The sequence below is a fragment of the Natator depressus genome, chromosome 7, assembly GCF_965152275.1.
Source record: "Natator depressus isolate rNatDep1 chromosome 7, rNatDep2.hap1, whole genome shotgun sequence".
In the NCBI taxonomy this organism is placed as follows: Eukaryota; Metazoa; Chordata; order Testudines; family Cheloniidae; genus Natator; species Natator depressus.
This window is the reverse complement of record NC_134240.1, coordinates 95855120-95873653: the sequence shown is the minus strand read 5'-3', so window position 1 is coordinate 95873653 and position 18534 is coordinate 95855120. Positions and strand designations below refer to the sequence as shown.

The 18534-nt window shown below is 38.9% G+C and overlaps 1 protein-coding gene across 3 annotated transcripts in view; it reads left to right on the top strand.

Annotated features, from left to right (window-relative positions):
* Positions 1-18534, top strand: part of INPP5A (inositol polyphosphate-5-phosphatase A) — a 419434-nt gene that overhangs the window by 333637 nt on the left and 67263 nt on the right. The window lies entirely within an intron of this gene.

Sequence of the window (18534 nt, the reverse complement as noted above, 5' to 3'; positions counted from 1 at the left end):
AGAAACAAATAACAAACCACAAAAGCAAGAATATTCAAAATCAAGACTGCCTCTCTGTTGTGCTTAGATATTGTAGAAATCTCTAACAATTGTCTAATATTTCATGCTATATGTGCTTCAAAAATAGCTAAGCACAGTGAGATAAGTTGATGCCTCAGTATCAGAATCTCAGGATGAAATCCTCTCTCTGTAGAACTGAGTGGAAGTATTGCCATTCACTTCTGTAGGGCCAAGTTGTTTTTTACCCTAGTGTCACAGCATGGCTAGCCACAGTAACTGAAGTAGGCCCAGGTTCCCTGTGCCAGAGCAGGTTCTCCCATTTGGCAATTAAGAAGTTGGGGCAGCACTGAGGGGCTATAAAAGATCAGGAGGAAACCCAGTGAGAGGGGGTCCCAGAGACTAGTTCAGCCAGGAAGAGAAGGTGAGAGCACTGGAGACCAGGGAACTGGAGGAGTCTTGGAAGGAAGCAGAAAGGGTTCCTAGGAGAAGGCTGAAGGCAGGAGGAGCAGCAAGAGGGAGTTGCCTGCTGGCTCTAAGCTGGAGCCAGGGGCCGGAGATGGCTGAAGGCAGGGGAGCAGCAGAGGAGCTTACCCACTCACCTCTCCAGGGCCGGAAAGCTGGACCTCGGGGAATTCTGAGAGGGCCAGGGCGAGCTATCCTGGCCAGGTTGTTCCCAGGAGAGATGCTGTGGGGATTCCTGCTGAGAAGAGTACATTCCAGTTGAAAGGGCTGGGGTGTCTGTCCTTGTACGAGAACAGGAGAAGACTGCACTGGAGAGCCAGGGCTCAGCGAGGAACAGTGGGTTTGCACTGGAGAGCTGGGGCATGGTGAGGGACGCCGGGGCCGCACTGTCGAGCTGGGGCATGGTGAGGGATTTGGGGGCTGCACTGTAGCGCTGGCGAGTGGTGAGGGACACCGGGGATGCGCTGGAGAGCTGGGGCGTGATGAGGGGTGCCGGGGATGCGCTGGAGAGCTGGTGCGTGATGAGGGGTGCCGGGGCTGTATGGTGCATATGCTGTTTGGACTATGCTGGGGAAATTTTAGACTATGGTAGGGGGACTTTTGTAATAAATGAACCCCACAAGGGCTATATTTATACTTGATCATACGCTTTGTACTATTACTGGGGAATCTGAGGAAGGAAAACTGAGGCAGGTGTGTCTATCATGCTGGAGGGGACTCCTGGTGGGAGCCGCCCTTCTTTCACCTAGATTTCCAAAAATTAATGCAGAAAGTGGGATCTTTGAACCCATGGGCAAATAACAAGAGGATATAGGTGGCGTGTCATTATTAGCTGACTATATCAACTACTACAATGTGACTTAGGTTCCCCAGATACTTGACTACAATGACACATAGGTTCCCAAGTCCTGTGAGCGCTTTAGTCACTTGTGTCTTTATGCATGTGAAGTGAATTTCATCTTTGCTCCCTGGGATGGTTACGGTCAAAGCATTATGGGAGCTCTGCCTGGTAGAGAGGAATTAGATAGGCCTTTCATGAGTTTTACATTAACAAAAAGGCTTTAAAAATTGAAGAATACAGATGTTTGATAGGATGAGGTACTGGTATTATATGAGGATGATGAGGTACTTTCCAGTTCAGTAGTAACTGAGGAGAATGTTAAACCACATCTACTTGGGAGAAATATTTTTAAGTCAACAGGCCTGGATAACTTGCATCCAGAAGTCCTAAAAGAACTGGCTGAGAAGATCTCTGGCCTGCTAATATTAATTGTTAACAAATCTTGGCATATGAGGGAAATTCAAGATGACTGGAAGAGTGCTAATGTTGTTGTGCCAATATTCAAAAAGGGCAAGTAGGAGGACCAGTTAGCCTGACATCAGTCCCAGGCAGAATAATAGAAAAGCTGATGGAATTTAACTTATAAAGATTTTAAAGGTGGGAATATAATTCATGCCTGTCAAATGATTTTATGGAAAACAGGTCTTGTCAAACAACCTGATTTCATTTTTTAATGAGATTGCAAGTTTGATTGATAAAAGTAACCATGTAGATGTAATTTACTTTTGTAAGGTGTTTGACTCAGTGACACGCTACATTCTGATTTTAAAAATGGGCACTATATGATATTGGTAGAGCATGCAGTAAATGGATTAAGCACTGGGTTATCAGGCAGATCTCAAAAAGTAGTCCTCCTTGGGGAATCATCATCGAATGGGGATGTTCATAGTTGGGTTCCTCAAGGATTAGTATTAGGCCTGTCATTATTCAACATTTTCCTCAATGATTTGGAAGTAAATATAAAATTATTGCTCATAAATTTGTGATGACACAAAGATTGACAGAATGGTAATGATGAGGACTGGGCACTCATACAGAGCAATCTGGATCACTTGATGAGCTGGGCCCATTCAAACACAACATCTTTTAAAACAGCTATGAACAAGGAATGCAGATCATATCTGCAGCACGGGTCACTGTATCCTGGAAAGCAGTGACTCTGAAAAGGATTTAGGGGTCATAGTGGAAAAGCAACAGAATATGAACTCTCAGTGCAATGCTCAGGGGGGAAAAAACGGTCTAATGCGATCCTTGGATGTATAAATGAGAGTAGTGAGTAAGAATAGAGAGGTGATTTTTACATCTGTATATGCATTGGTGAGAACAGTGCTGGAACACTGCGTCCAGTTCTGGTGTCCATATTTTAAAAAGGATGCTGAAAAATTCCGAGCACTGCATTGTGTGGTGACAGACATGGTTCCAGGTCTTGAACAGTATAGGGCTCCCACATCTCATCTCCCTGCCTCCGCTTTGGATGAGGCAAATGGGTTGGGACTTTGACTTTCTGTCAGGGTGTCTGGGCAGTCCTGGAGGTACCCATCCTCATACTCATCCTCAGCTTTGTAAAACCCAGAGCCTTTGGCACCAAGTTAAATTCTACACTGGAATGGTTCCAACAAGTAGTTCAGAGGGTAGTTTCTCATTGGCTAATAGTTTTTAATAAAGTTGTGGCCTCCTTATTTAACCATGCTCTGGCATGTGTTTCTCATTGTTTCCACATCAGTGACTGGAAGCTGAAGTCAAACAAATTCAAATTAGAAATTTGGCACCAATTTTTTAACAGTCAGGGTGATTAACCACTGGAACAAACTACCAGGGGAAATGGCAGATTCTCCATATCCTATGTCTTCAAATCAATTATATTATTTAGCTAAACTGAAGTTATGCTTTAGTTGAGCACAAGTTATTGGGCTCAATACAGGGGTAACTGGGTGACATATAATGGTATGTACAAGAGGTCAGACTATAGGAGCTAATGGTCCCTTCTAGCCTTAAACTCAGTCAGTCTATGAATTTGTTTAGACTTGATAAACAGTCAGAAGAAAGTGCCTTCTGAAGCAGGCATGGTTTTTTTATAAAACTTCCCCCTCCAAGTCCTCATGTTGGTGAGCATAATGTTTCAAGAAGGTGATCTGTATCTTGAAGTAACAGATGTACCACATATTACTGCTGATAAATATCGGTTAAACAAAACAGATTGACACGCTACAATAAATAGTGGATGGAGGATTTATTTTTTGCTGATGGAGACAATCAATAGGTAAAACCTATGCAAATGTGCGGAGTTCAAGTGAGGGCTACTCTGAGCAGGACTTAAGTTATGCACCCGCCTTTGTGCCAAATTTTTCAGTTTTTCTTCTTTAATGAATACATGTATTTTGTGCATTGGAGCATAGCACAGGCCCTTTAGGATGGCAGACTCTTCGAGAAAGAGGAAGAGAGTTTTAATCACAAAAGCAGAAACTTCACTCAGAAGTGATTCTACACTTTGTTCCATTTGTAAATGGTGCATATCGCCTTTTGTGAAACAGAAACCGTGGTTTGATTCGTGATAGCGCTTCATGGATTCTTTACTTGGGTCTTTTTCAATCTACAATAATGCACATGAAAAGAGGAGATTCAGCGTAATTCTACCCAATGGCTAGTGTAAGATATCTTCCAATCAAGGTTCTCTAAGCATATCCTTTTGGTTGAGCTTAAAGCAGCTTTTAAAATAACAGCATTAGCTCCTATTTCTGAACTACATTGAGGATTTCAATAAATGAAGGTGCATCAGAAAGGAGGAGTGACTGAATACCAAGAAACTAAAAATTATTGCAACATATTTTAATGGGATACGAGATTTGTAAACTATCTTCAGATTCTGAAATGAACTTCAGATTTCATTGAAAAAAGTGTCATTGAAATTCATGACGCCAGTTTGGTTTTCGTTGCAGAGATTTATCATTGAAAGCCATATTGCTTCCCCTGCTCTTTTATTTAAAACTCTTCAATGCATTGTTTTTAAGGTCCATTTCTTTTACAAGCCTTTCCTTTCAGCTTGTTCAAGAATCAGGTCTTACGAACATCTGTTTGTGGCTAAAATCAGGCAGGACCCGGCCTGTATCCTGCCTCTCTACCCCCCTTTTGTTTCCACAAGCCATTGTTTCCGATTTCATGCTATCAGAGGGGCTGCATGTTTTCCTGCGTGAAGTTGTCAGAGAGATAAAAGCTCCGGAGCAGGGTCACATTTAGAGGGATGGGCATGAAAAATTGGTAAAATGTATCTTGAAGCCCACCCACAAGACTATTCCTTGAAGTAGTTCAGAAATAGAAAGCAGAATTATTATTTTAAAGCTGTGCAAATTCCAAAGTGAAAAATCATCAGTGTTGTAGAAAGTTTATAACTAGCAGAAGTCTCTAGTACCTCTTAAGCAGATTTCTGTTCAGTTGTCTTTTTCCTCTTGTATTTATTTAAAACAGCCAGTTGGAGTTTTAGAAAAAAAGATACCATCATCTTAATTGTTGTGTTTGCCCATATCTTTTCAGTGTGAGAATGAAGCAACAAAAGATTTAAACCAAGTGCTAGACCTTTCAACCATCACCATACTCTGAACATGGTAGAAACATTAGCACACGATGCTAGTGACAGGTGTGGAGTATCCAATACTGTACTAGGCAAGATCTCCAAAACAGAAGGTAATGGTGAACGGGCAAGGGACAGTGCAGCTTAATTAACTTAATGAAATACATTTTCAAAGCAGGGCACATGGTGCTATGCTTGAAACTCCAATTATGGTTAACGATGTTGATGAGATAGTGTAAAAACATGAGCTGGGCGTCAGGCCCCCTGTGTGCTACTTTGAACATTTATCCTTTGTTTCTTTTGAATTCTAAATATGGCACTTTACTTTCAAAGAATTTTAAATTAATGCATTTGAAAAAAGCCAATTGCAGTTGCACAATGTGACCAACATTGGATAGAGTTTAATACCTTGTTCTCTCACAGCTACATCTTTAACAGAGTAAAAAGAAGGTATCAAACATGTCAATAGCAAAATTCCCACTGTCCACTGATTAATGTCAGTGTTACTAAAGCATCATCCAAGAAGATTCAGGCATCAGACAGAATAACTGTGTTCATTTAGGTATTGAATAGATACAAAATTAAGAAAATGCATTCAGTTGGTTCTGTGTTAAGTCTGTGAGACAGCAGGTGCTGCTTTGGGCTCTAGTGATGAGAGGTATGTACAAATTCATGAAAACAAAACAATCATGATATATAACTCACGTTTGTTTTTCATAGGCAACTGATGGATCAGGAATACAGAGACAGTCATTATCTTACTATAGCAATGATTCCAAGCTACTAGAATGATGTGAATTGTATTGAGCAGTCTAGCATTGGAACTTAACTCTAAGGAGTTAATTTTTTTCAGTAGCTCCTTTTCAAATGTTAAGTCAGCTCTTCACACTTTTTAAAAAAACACTGAGAGGTCATAATCTGGATTTTAGCCGAGTAACCTAGACATGCCATTTAATTATTTTTTATAAAGCAATGTTTTGGTAATAGAAATGCAAAAAAGGATTCAAAATAGGGGTACACCTGTGTATAGATTATTTTGTACATGTTCAAGTGAAAAAAGTTGAACTGTTTTTTAAGTAAAATAGTTTTCTGGACTAAGAACCTGTATGATATATTTTCACACAAGACCCTGTCTGTGAACAGAAAAACAAGATTTATAATAAAACACTGCACAGTAGGTGACATTAAATATATAGCAATTAGGTGAATACATTTTTAATAAGGATATTATTTATTGGTATTTATTGTTTAATATTGTGGTAGTGTTTAGAGGCCCCAGTCAGGGAGCAGGGCCCCATTGTGCTAGGAACTGGACGCACAAATATATGCACATATGTTATGCCATGCCAAAGTACATAAAGTCCTGTAGTATTTCCTGGGATTTTGCCTAAGGACTGTAGGATTGGGCTGAATGCCATTGTCTTAGTCTGTGATAGGTTTTCATTGTATTTTATGAACACTACATGTACTCATTTAACAAAAGGCTGCCCGTAGAGTAATGGCAGATAATATGCATCTAATTTTCAGGCCAAAATTTGATGTGTATAATTACATGCCTTCTTAGTGCACCCTCAAGCTGGAGGATGTACTTGCACATGTGACTAGATAGGTGCCCATCTAGCTCTGCGTGCACGCAAAGTAGGCATGCAATTACATAATCAATTTCAGGCTCTATTTCTTTATTAATTTGTACACTGATAAACATGCATTAATCATTATATCAAGAGCTTGCGGGGGGGCATTTCAGCCTCTACTCAGAATGCTTATTTATTTGTTGACAGTTTTTTTCTGCAAATAATTTGCCTTTTTCTGATAAGTGTGAATTCTTTCTGAGGCTGTCGAATTTCTGTGCCAGCAGTTCTCTTTGACGTACCTGCCTGACTTTCTGGGGTGCAAGAGTTTGCTTTGTTTTGTTGTATCTTGAAAGGGAAAAGAGAAAAAGCTACAGTAAAAATTAATTATGCATCTTAAAATCCATTACTAAAAATAAGTGAAAAAGACCTCTCTTGAGGAACTACAGAAGTTATTACAGCTTTCACTTCTTGTAGAGTATGAAAAAGCTTTCTGTATGTTAAACAGGCTTGTGGACATCTGGCATGATTGGTTTTAATCTGCTGACTAAAAAGTCAGGATTAAATCTTGCTTTACACCTCTTTGTATTGCAGTCAGTAAAGTGACAGAGCTGCTCTGAAACAATGACACTACTTATTCCACCCAATATGCCATGTGGTAGATCACCCCCTTTTTCAGCACCACTTCTCTGCAAAGACAATGAAGCATCTGGTGGGGTTTTCCTGTGTCCAAGATATTTTTTGTCAGTAATTTCACTCAGTCAGTCTGCTTAGTTCTCCCCTGGTGCTAGTTTTTGAGACAGGGTGTGCCAAACCCAGTGGCAAGAGGTCAAGAGGCCAAAGTGATGAATTTTTATGTGCCTGTTCCTTGTGTTTCTGCTCAGTCATGATTCTTTGCGCTCTGTGCTGCCTCTGAAAGGGAGCCACAGTGGGCAATTTGTCCTCCTGGTCTGGAGAGAATGGGGAGGCAGATGAGTTAAAATGGCATGTATGACTTCGAACAGAGAAGCACACAAATGTTTTCTTATGGTGAAACAGAATACTCCTGTCACTATTCAGCACAAGAGGTACTTGGAGATTTGTAGCCTGTTGGCTTTCGATCAAGTGACAAATGAATTTAGCAGCACTTAAAGATATAGAGGCAGAATAGCACTTCAGCAACTAGTCCCCAGCTGTTAATGTTAACATTATGTTGCATTAACGCATTTCAAGCTGTATTAATTCCCCTATCTACAACCATGATTTTTTTTGTTGTTGTTCCAGCGCTCTGTGTGCACCTAGGTCACATACTTCACAGTGTTTGAGTCCTGTTTTGCATCAGTGAAATGTTTTTAGACTGCATTTAATAAATTCTGAAAAATATGCTTTTTGGTTTCTTGTCCTACTTGAGCCCCGTGTTCCCCTCCCATATCAGTTAGCATGGGAGAGAACACTGATCAAAAAAGATTAACAGGAGTATGTGAGCTGCATTTGTGCCACATCATTCCATCTTCTGGCAGCAGTGCTGTGCAATGTCTGATGTTGCTGTTTAAGCTGGGGAGCTGCATTCATTGTTGAGTTAAACCCCACTGTATTCCTGTCAGATGGTGTGAAGATACTCTTCCTCCAAATTCCTCTGTCTACCTCTGCTCGCCCATGGCAGCATGGTGGGCTCAGTGGCTGTATTGCCATACTCCTGGCCAATGACAGAGCTCTTGATGGAGCCCAGAGACCATGGAGGGATATCTAATATTGCTCTAAGCACCATTTACAAATCCTTCATTCCTACATGGACTGAAGTCCTCTGAGGGAGGGAACAAAGCTACTTAAAGATGGTGTAGAAGAGTCAATAGGGAAAACATCCTCCCTAACCTCCTTTCCTGCTCCATGTTGTCCCTCTTTCCCCACAGCTTCTTTTCCCATGGTTTGCTCCCCTCTGCTCTGTGCAGCATTTTATTTGTAAATACCTGTCATACCCAATATGGCCTACATTTTGTTTAAAAATAGTGCTTTTCATTCCTTTTATTCCAAAATACTTTTTTTAAAAAATGTGTTTAGTCCTCATGAAAGTTAGGAATTCAGCACTGGATGGAATTCGGTTTAATTTGCTTAGCAAGGATCTAAACACAGCTCCAGCAACGTCCCTTGGTGTTGACCTGCAATAATGCTACACTTAGTTCTGAACCTTTCTTGAGTGGAGTACGCTATTATACCAAATTGTGTGGCAGCTTTTATAATGCTAATAATTGGGTACTAAGATGATATCACCAATGACTAGGGATGAGCAAGCTCATCTTTTCTTATTCTGAATTACTCTGACATCACTGGCTGGAAAGCATGACTTGAATTCGTAGATTATTGGGTTCATATTCCATGCACTATTTTAAAAATGGAATAAAAGAATGAATGGCAAGGAAGGAGAAGAGAGGAAGTCCTGTGAGAACTGGAGTGGAGAATGAAAAAGAAATTCAGGGAAACTAGATGAAGAGAAACAGGGGTGGGGAATGTTAATGCAAAAATAAATACAGCACATGTAACACGTACATTAGGATACCTTCTTTGCCAGATTAGCTTTTTGGGTCATTCTCTCTTTTTATTCCGAATCTCACATAGCAGCAGCTTCCTTTTAAGATAGAAATCCCCCTTTTTCCCCATTTTAATCTTTTCTGAAAAATGTAAGTTTAAACTCCTCAAAAAATTATTTGGCTAACACAAAAATAGTAAGGCTCCCAAACCCCTAAATTCCACAAAGCTCTGCCATTAGCACTTGTGGCCTGGGCATAATTTGAATGCAGGGTCCAGAAGTAGATGGTTTAGTGCACTAACTAGCAGTGTATATGTAGTCCCCGAAAAACCATATTTTTGACAAACAATTAGAAGTAAAAAAATTTCTTTCTGCCAAACAACCTTGTCAGTTTTTTTGTAAATAAATAAATACCTTTAGTTACAAGGATGATAAATGTTGCTACAGTTGAGAGAAAAATATTTCATTGGAATATGCAGAATATCTAAGCTAGTGCTAGTATCAATGTAGTAAATAATATAGGTGGATGACAGAAATTATGAAGCTCATGTAACGAGACAGAAAATAAACCCATTTGTCCTGAGCATACCACGTATCACAAGCTATACCCAAGAAATCTATTTTCTGCTTGCGGGGGTGGATCATTTTGTTTGATAAAGCATTTCTGCTGATGCTAATAGGTTTGGAAAATGTCATGTCCTGCTGTTCATATGTCACTGGGATTAGCCTCACTCTTCAGGTGCTACTTGACATCTGAAGTTGTGGTAAATTTGTAATAAGATTAAAAAAGTAGTTAGGATCGTGGAATTGTACAAGCACAGCTCTATAGTAAGGCTAAGAGCTCTTTTTGACTAGTCTCTTCAAATGTACAGATGAACACACAGATATCTTTTTACTCTTATCTGTTATATTCGGAACAGAGATGAACCAAAAAAGTTGATGTCTCACATAATGTGAAGTGACAGTATTACCCGGGTGTGACTCCACTGAGATCAGTGAGGTTGTCCCAGGAGTAAATTTAGGCTATGATGTTTGTTTTTACTTGTACAAACAGGGAAATGGAGTACTTTGCTGCCTAAAACCTGCCAGATCATATTGTTTGGCACACTTTCTGACGCTGAAGAGCAAAAACACCTGGTGTGCCATGCCAACCTTTGAAAAGGTGTCCTATCTATTTATTTACTTCATAGGATGTTACTTTTATTTATAGTAAATAAACTTAATTTCCCTTGTGCTAATTCCCATTTTAGGTATAGGTGCTCATCTGCCTTAGGGCTTCTAGTAGGAAATCTCTTCCTCCAGCTGACTGCAGTGCCAATTCAGGAAAGCACTTACACACATTTTATTAATTGCAACAGGAATGCTTCTAATTGTTCATAATTACTGCTAAAACTTCTGTAGTGGTAAGTCAGGTTAGTGGGGGAGAGGAGGAGCTAATCTTTATAAGGCTCATCAGGAAGGTGTAGTTGGAGGAGCTCAGTAGTAACTTCATTTTGGACTTCACTGAGGAAGTTACGAGTATCTTAATCCATACCATGTGTGTAATACTTTCCATATCCTTAGTACTTTGCAAACATTCACTTAACAGTAGTTAATGCAAACATTATTTAATCTTTTTACTATCTTTTTGAGCAGGTATTATCCATATTTTACAGATGAGAAAACAGAGGCAGATCTCTGTAATGTATCCACGGTCAGAGAGGGCGAATGCGTAAGAATTAGGATGAATTTAGCAGTTCCTGGCTCCCTGTGCCATACTTAGACCACTAGTTTACACCTTTCTCAAATGGGCCCCAAGATAAATGAAAAAACAAAACTGGAGCCATTTATTACATAGAATGCCAAAAAAACAGCTTATAACATCAGAATCCTAAATTCCAGCTCAGCTTATGTTGTAAGGAGAACTGCTCACTGTGGGGCTGATCTGCAAGTCCTTACTCATATGAGATGTCCTCATGCAACTGCTTTCAGGAACGGCTTTAATTAGATATACATTTTAAAATACAAGCTGTTAACACCAAAATGTGCATCAGTTTAGACATGAAAATGGTCTACTAACCACAGAATAAACTCCTAAACAGCCACCAACTGCAAACTAATAAATACAGTAGTTTATGATATTCGCTTTTTTCCTTAAATAAGAAAGGATGATGTAATTATATGAATGCTAAAATAATTTGAAAACACAGCTGTTTTGGGGATAATGCACAGGTGCATATTGGTTCCATATACAAACAAGACAAAATTACTTGCCTGCAATTTTTACAGAATGTTAACTTTATCCAAACTCATAACCTGGTTGTTAAAATGTATAAAAATTCTTTAGTTTCCCCACACGCTTTAGATAGGATCTCAATTGTCTATAACTGTGCGGGCATCAGTGATCTTTTTCCACAAGTCTCTGATCAGATATAGGTTTTAATTTCGCAAGTGTTTCTCCTTCAAGCTTTCTGCATTTCTGTTGATCTTTGGAAGTTTTCAGTTCCTTCATATATTGTATTATCCAACGATCAAGGGAAGCTATTTGTGTGGCCTCTTCTGGAAAAGGACTTGCTTTCTTACCAAGCCCAAGCCAAATATTTCAGAGACCTAAACTAAATTGTAAGATGGGGAGCTGCAACTATATCTCCAATTCCAAGTTCAGTTATATAGCTGTAATTGAAAAATGCTTATTCCAAAATCGAATGCCGCTGAAATGTCAGACAGAAAAGAACAGCAGCAGAGTTTTTAGGGTTAACTTAATGTTCAAGTTATTTGGAGAAGTCAGCTGGAAAATTAGCCAGTGATAATTCTTAACACAGTGAAAGTTGCTTAGTGTGTTGGCAATTCAGAAAACTTTATATGGACAGAAAACTGGATATAATGTGCTTGTTTCTATTCAGTTCACTGTTTATTAAAAATTCATTAGTTCAAGAGGAAGCAGTGTTGTCCAGTAGACGGAGCATAGGGCTGTGACTCAGGAGAGAGAAGTGCAATTCCTGGCACTGCTACGGACTCACTCTCCTTTGTGATGTGAAGCTTGTTCCAGTCAGCAGATGAAAAGTGCTATCTTAATGCTAGGGTAAACAACAAACAAAAATAAAAGGTGTTTTACATTGCCCTACATCCCTCCCCTTGTGATTAAAAGTAGTTAGTGCAACATTTCCAACCTGACAATTTCCTTATAGTTTTGTGGCCTAACTTCAAAGCCACACAAAACTTCAGGTTCAAACTGTTATTCTTGGGGCCAGTGTGTGAGAGAGTGTTTTAAAAAAAAAAAAAAAAAAAAAAGGAAAAAGGGATAGCTTCTAATGAAAACATTCTGTGTGTGTGTGTGTGTGTGTGTGTGTGTGTGTCTTTATATATAACACACAGACACAACACATAGTTAGTGTGTTCAGCTCAGTCCCTTCTGCTTTGCTTTGTCTTTAGAAGAACGTCAGTCCCTCCCCTGCTTGCTCTGCAGGCTGGGTGAGAGAAAAGGAAATGAGTTTGTAGGTACCTATCCTGTGTCCTACCCAATTCCTGCTTTTCTTTTGGGATGGAAGGTTGCTTGACCCTGACCCCCCACAAGTCGGCTGTAGATGTCAGTGCTTATCCCCCAACTATGTCACCTCTGACTATGGCTTGTAGAGTGTATATCTGTGTATAGTGGTGTTTTCAGCCTAATAGAAGATGATAATGCTATTGAATTGTCCTGTTTATGTGGTTAAGTTTAAGGGCTTTCTTCTAAATGCTCTCTCGTACTGAATCTGTAAGTTTAGTTCATTTAACTTTTTCTTTAAGTTGTAGGAGTTCACATATCAAAGCTGTCTTTAACACTATTTGGCAATGCCACGAATGGGTACTGTGCACATATGATGTGTCTTCTAGCAATAACTCTCCAGTCCTGTCCTCACACCTCCTCTCATTATCATGTCACTCAACTCACATCACAATGTACACTTAAAATGTAATGAACAAAACAGAAATCCTTAGAAGTATCAAGACAGGTGTTAATTACTTTGCTTTCATGTTGCCTGCCTTCCCCACACCTTCCTTGTCCATGCAGTAGTGCAGTGGTGGGCAACCCTTGGGCCGTGGGCCACACGCGGCCCGTCGGGTTAATCTGCTGGCGGACCGCCAGACCATTTGTTTCCATTTGCATGGCCACCTGCAGCTCCCAGCGGCCACGGTTCACCGTTACCAGCCAGTGGGAGCTACGGGAAGCGGTGGCCAGGCCTGCTGTAGTGTGTTTGTTGCAGGTTCCTTGGGGAAAAGACCTCATCTTCCTATTTGTCTGGAAAGAACCAAGAACATATTTAGTGATGTACTATTAACAGTGATCTAAAAGGTTCTTGAGAAGAGAATGTTCAAATAGGTTTGAAACAGTGTGTGATATGAAGAGTTGTACTGGAGTAAGGGGCAAGTCCATATCCCAGCATGCAGCCCAGTCATCTCAACTGGGCCTCGATGAGATCCACAGAAAGAAATGGAGAGGAATCCTGCTAGTCTGGCACCAAGCAAGTCTCCTCAGTAGACATGTTTGAGATTATCAAAGTTTAAATTTAGATTTAAAGGGGTATTTTTAGCATAAAAGCTACCATCACTGGCGCTGCTCAGAGAGATACTTTAAAATTGAAATAAACCTTTAAAAGCTTCAGATACACTAGCAGGCCCTATGAGACACTACGACACATTCCATGGAAGTCTGTAGGCCAGGACTTCAGTGGTGACATCAAAGGTCCTGTAAGTTGCACCGTGAGGTAAATCGGTCATAAAATTGGTGTAAGTGGCAGCACAGTGTTATTTGCACTGGTTTGGCATCAGAAAATGTACAAACCAGGAATACCTTACCTACTGAGGGGACAGAAGGTGATGTAACAGGAAAAGCAACTAACAGGACGGTGTAAAATAAAGCAAGCCTTTGCTTTAGCTTACTCCACACCATCCCCAACACTTCTGTGGCCAAAGTCTTCTGTGGATGCTGCTGCACCTGCTTATGCTAGGGCTGAATATGGTCCTCATAGATTATAAAATTAGTCTGATAGTAATTTTGCATGCTTACTGAATGCCCAAACTGGACAAGTTAAACCTACTTTGTGGCATGCCCATACATATTTATTTTCTGTCAGAGTAGGCCATCATTTATGTCACTGCTGAATTTTGGCCCTTGGAATCTAGAAAATTTGATTTATTTTTTCCTTGTGATTATTTTAGACCTAATCATATCTCTGAAAGGTTCATGGTGTTTCTATTTTCCCCCGACCCCTCAGTCTCCCACACTGGTTGAGATTAGCCTGAATCAAGGACACTTTGTCCAGCTGAAAGTAGGTGTATATTCTTTAGGGTGTATTTTCATTGCCTTGCACTGGGCATTTAGTGCTGCAACTTCCATAAATGTTCAGAAAAGTTATGTGGCTGAATATCTATGTACCACAGTGAAAGGTTAACGCTAAATTTCTTTAGAATGGTATGTGTACAAAAATAAAAATGCTAAAATGTTGATTAAACATAAGTGCCTATCCAAAAGTCTTAATTGTGTATCACTGACTAATAGAAAAAGCTAGATCAGACTCTGGCTTTCTCCAATAAACACTCAGCGTTTGAATCTGATCTCTTTTACTCCACTGAGTTCAGTGAAGTTACTCTTGATGTACACCAATATAAGTGAGATCAGAATCAGACCTTCAGAGATCAGAAACAGCCTGAACAAGACAGATGTTTCTGTACTCCTGAAGTAGCAAGTCCTCTAGCTCTCAAATTGTTTCAAATACAATTTGCCTCCTATGATAATAAAAAAGCATTCGGTTGTCCTAATTCAATAAGTGTCAGGCAGATTTTTTTTCAAGAACTGTTTCAGGAAAAGTGGCTAAAAGTATTTGTTTCCTAATTGAGATGAGCTATGTATCTCTCTCTTACATCCTGTCAAAATCTACAAGAGATTTAACCGAAATAAAATTTAGCATCTTAAAAGATTATTTAGTTACTGGTATGTTATTTGGTTCAGTGTCTTAGCCCTTTTTCTCTTCTGTGCCTTGCTACTTCTAAAAAGAAACACTTTTGCTAAACCCATGAAGGTTCCTTGGAAATTACTGAGACTTATTGTGAATTATAGTTGCAGTTGTTGCTGGAACTTTTTCGTGATAACGAGACACTGGAAATGTTCCAATTATTTTATTTTAGAAGAATTAATAAGTAATAAAACAAAGTTGCCTAAGAAGATTATTTAAATCACATGGGAAAAGTAATACACATATTTAGATTCTTAGGCAGAGATAATAGGGAAGGTTGAATCCATATGTGTTGGACACACGCATTTTTTCAAAATCTTTTTGATTTAAGTAAGTACAGGCATGCAATAAAAGACACAAATCACATATCAGAGTTTGACATAGAACTCTAGAAGGTGACCAGACAATAGATTTGTAAAATAAATGAGAAAACAATATTGCAGTTTTCAGCAGAGGCTTACACTAATAAGGAAAAAATGCTACGATATACTTACTGGTTTATGGTATTTTCTGTATGTTCAGTGAAGGGTTGCCATGTTTCAATATGCATATGTGTCTCTGTTGCTGACAGAATAGTTTTATTTGGCACTGCAGAATAATGTAAAATATTTTAATGCATTGCATTATAAAGTTAAGCAGAAGAATGTTAAAGGTTGCATTTATTCTGCAAATGAAAAGTCTTATCCTGAAGACTGCAGAGCATTGGCATACACAAGTAAGTTTATAACTTTGCACAATAGTAAAATACAATAAGTTCTGAGTAAATTGATTACATCAGAAAAGTTTTATAGCTGTGTTTTACAACTCTGTATAGATGAATGTCACAAGTATTTTTTATATAATTTACTTTGAAGAACCTAGAGGAGTCTACCTGTGTGGATAATCCAAGTAAAATTGGAATAAGGTCAGTCTGTATCCTAGCTAAAGGATGAAGACTGAGTGGCAACTCTCCTGCAAGCACTGTAGCAATATTTAACTTGCAAAAGAAGAACAAGTGCCTGAAATTAAGGAAGAAAAAGAAGAAAACTTGATAGAGGCTTTTTGCGATCTGGTTTCCCATCGTCTAAAAAGATACCTTTAAAAAACCTTAGAACATTGAAAAGAACAGCATGTTTTCATAGCATTTTGATTTTTTTTAACCACAACAAAAAATCCCTTCATAAGTAGACTTGGCTAAAAAGGCACATATTCCTGAAAGTTTTCTGCTTGGGTGACTACGACTTTGTAGAAATTGAAAGGAGAGGGAAAAAGGAATGCTCCAGCTTGTATAAGAAATGAACCTTTGCCCAATCACTTTTTGTTTGCGAATAAGGTAACTTTTTGTGTGTGTGAAATTTGAAAGCAATAAGGTATGTGGGTCCTTTCTCTTTATTGGTTCTCAAGAGTCGATCAGATTTTTATTCTTTTAGAGCAGCCTGAAGTTGTGAGATAAAGCAGCTCAGAAAAAAATGTTCTCAAGCAGATGCCTTTAAGAGACAGAAATCATGAATTTCTTGAATTGCAACCACTTTGGGGGTGGCTACAATGACTTTTTGACAGTGACAGTAACTCTGCCTTGTCTTTTTGAGCCCTTCTTTGGCCCATTCACTCCGGAAAGCTGCTTAAGCGCACTTAAGCGCATTAGCATTTGGATGCTAGGGGACCATATTGACCCTCATTTGGAAAGTTTAAATGAGTGAAAGATGGAGCGATTTGTTAGGGCTTTAGAAACCAGCTTTAGAGAGCGGCAGGTTTTCCGCTTTGGTTTGTTCGGGTGCTTGTTCTAATCTGGTGCGCTGTTTAAAGGCGACCAGACTGATTTGTGACACATGAGTCCAAAGGGCTATTTTTTTGGGCTTGACCCGATTAGCTAATCTGTGCTTTGAATTTCAATGGCTGGTATCAGAGGGAGTGCACTTTGGGAATGGCTCACTGTTGGATTACCTCATTGGTAACTGCATACAGACACAGATGGCAAAATGTTAATTACTTGTCAAAAGAGACAAAATGGGATCTAAGGTAAATTGTGGTGATGTGTGGAAAAAGTGATTAGGTCTATGTTAAAAAATTTAATGAAATCAAAACTGCAGCTCCCCGAAGGATTTGGCATGCCACTCTTTCACCATCCTCTCATCATGACCTTTACCGGTTTAGTTATAACTTTTTCCCTGTGTTCTCAGAAGCCTGATCCACTGAACAAAAATGGTCTGAAAAATTGTGAACACAAACAGCATTTTCGAAGGGTGTTTTGTGTTACTATAAGCACAGATTTTTTTCCTCTAGTGAGATTTGTGTTTTTCAAGCATTCCAGCAGCAGTGTTTGTACTGCTCTAGATAATGATTGTGCCAGAATTTGCATTATGAGTCCCTCTTGCCAGGGATTTATAATTTAGTATAGTAATATTTATGAAGGGTGAAAAATTAATATCCAGAGGAAGAAGTTGAGGAGGAAATATTTTTAGCTAAATGAGAAGAGGAAATCAATTAGCAATGTTTAAGTTCATAGGCCTGAAGAGAAAGATCAGATTTGTTTGTGTTGTATTTTTCTTGTGATACACTCAGAAGTCATCATCCTTTAAAAATGAAATTTTATGGCTTGTTGTTGTTGTTGTTTATCAGTATTATGGTAGCACGTAAGGGCTCTAGTCAAAGATCATGGCCTTGTTGTGCTAAGTGCTATATAAAGAGTAAAATAAATAAATAAATCTTTGAGTATTCAAGTATGTGTTCGGTTAATTTTGTTAGGAAGTACATTTGTTGAGAAGAGCAGTCGCTGCAGATGTTCATCATCTTCTTAAAAATAAATGAATAAGTGTTTTTGCAAATATGCTAAAAATCCCATTACAGTCTTTCTGATACACAGTGCATTTCTAAAATAAGTCCAACACTTGTATTTTTTCAGGAAAGAAAGAAGCAAAAAGTAAAACAATAAATGGAATGGATGGTTTTGTGGCTAAAGATATATTGGATTCTATTTCAGACTCTGCTAGAGACTTTCCAGGGGACTTTGGCCAAGATAATAAGAGGCAAATTCTGTTCTGATATTGGTGAAATCCTGTTTATATCAGATTCCTATATGGCTTAAACAGATGTTATGCCACATCTGAATTTGGTCTTAGCTTCAGTTTCCCCATCTGTAAAATGGGATGATGATACATTTGTAACTCACAGGGGTATTATGAGAATACATTCACTAAGGATTGTAAAATGCTTTTAGAGCTGCAGATATAGGAGCCTTAGTAACTATAGAAGCATAAAATATTTATTTTATTATTAAATATTATGCAAAACCAAAACAAGTTTTCTGGCCAGCATGAAAAAGAATAAAAATGCACTGCAAGTAAATCCCCACCTTCTTTGTTCTTTCTTTAATTCCTGTCTTGTGCACTATTCACTTAGGAAACACTAACAAAATAAATCTCTATGCAAGAAGACATTTCCCGTCAGCTCTTCTAAACCTGCATCATATCTGGGCCCAAATTCAGCAGTCTGTCTAGTTTATCAAAGCACTTGCCCATTTGCTTAACTTCAATAGGGCTTAAGCATATGCTTAAATTTAAGCATATGTTTAAGTGTTTTGCTGAATCCTCCAGATTTCCATCTGTAATTGAACGCAACAGAGAAGTCCCTTTCACAATAGG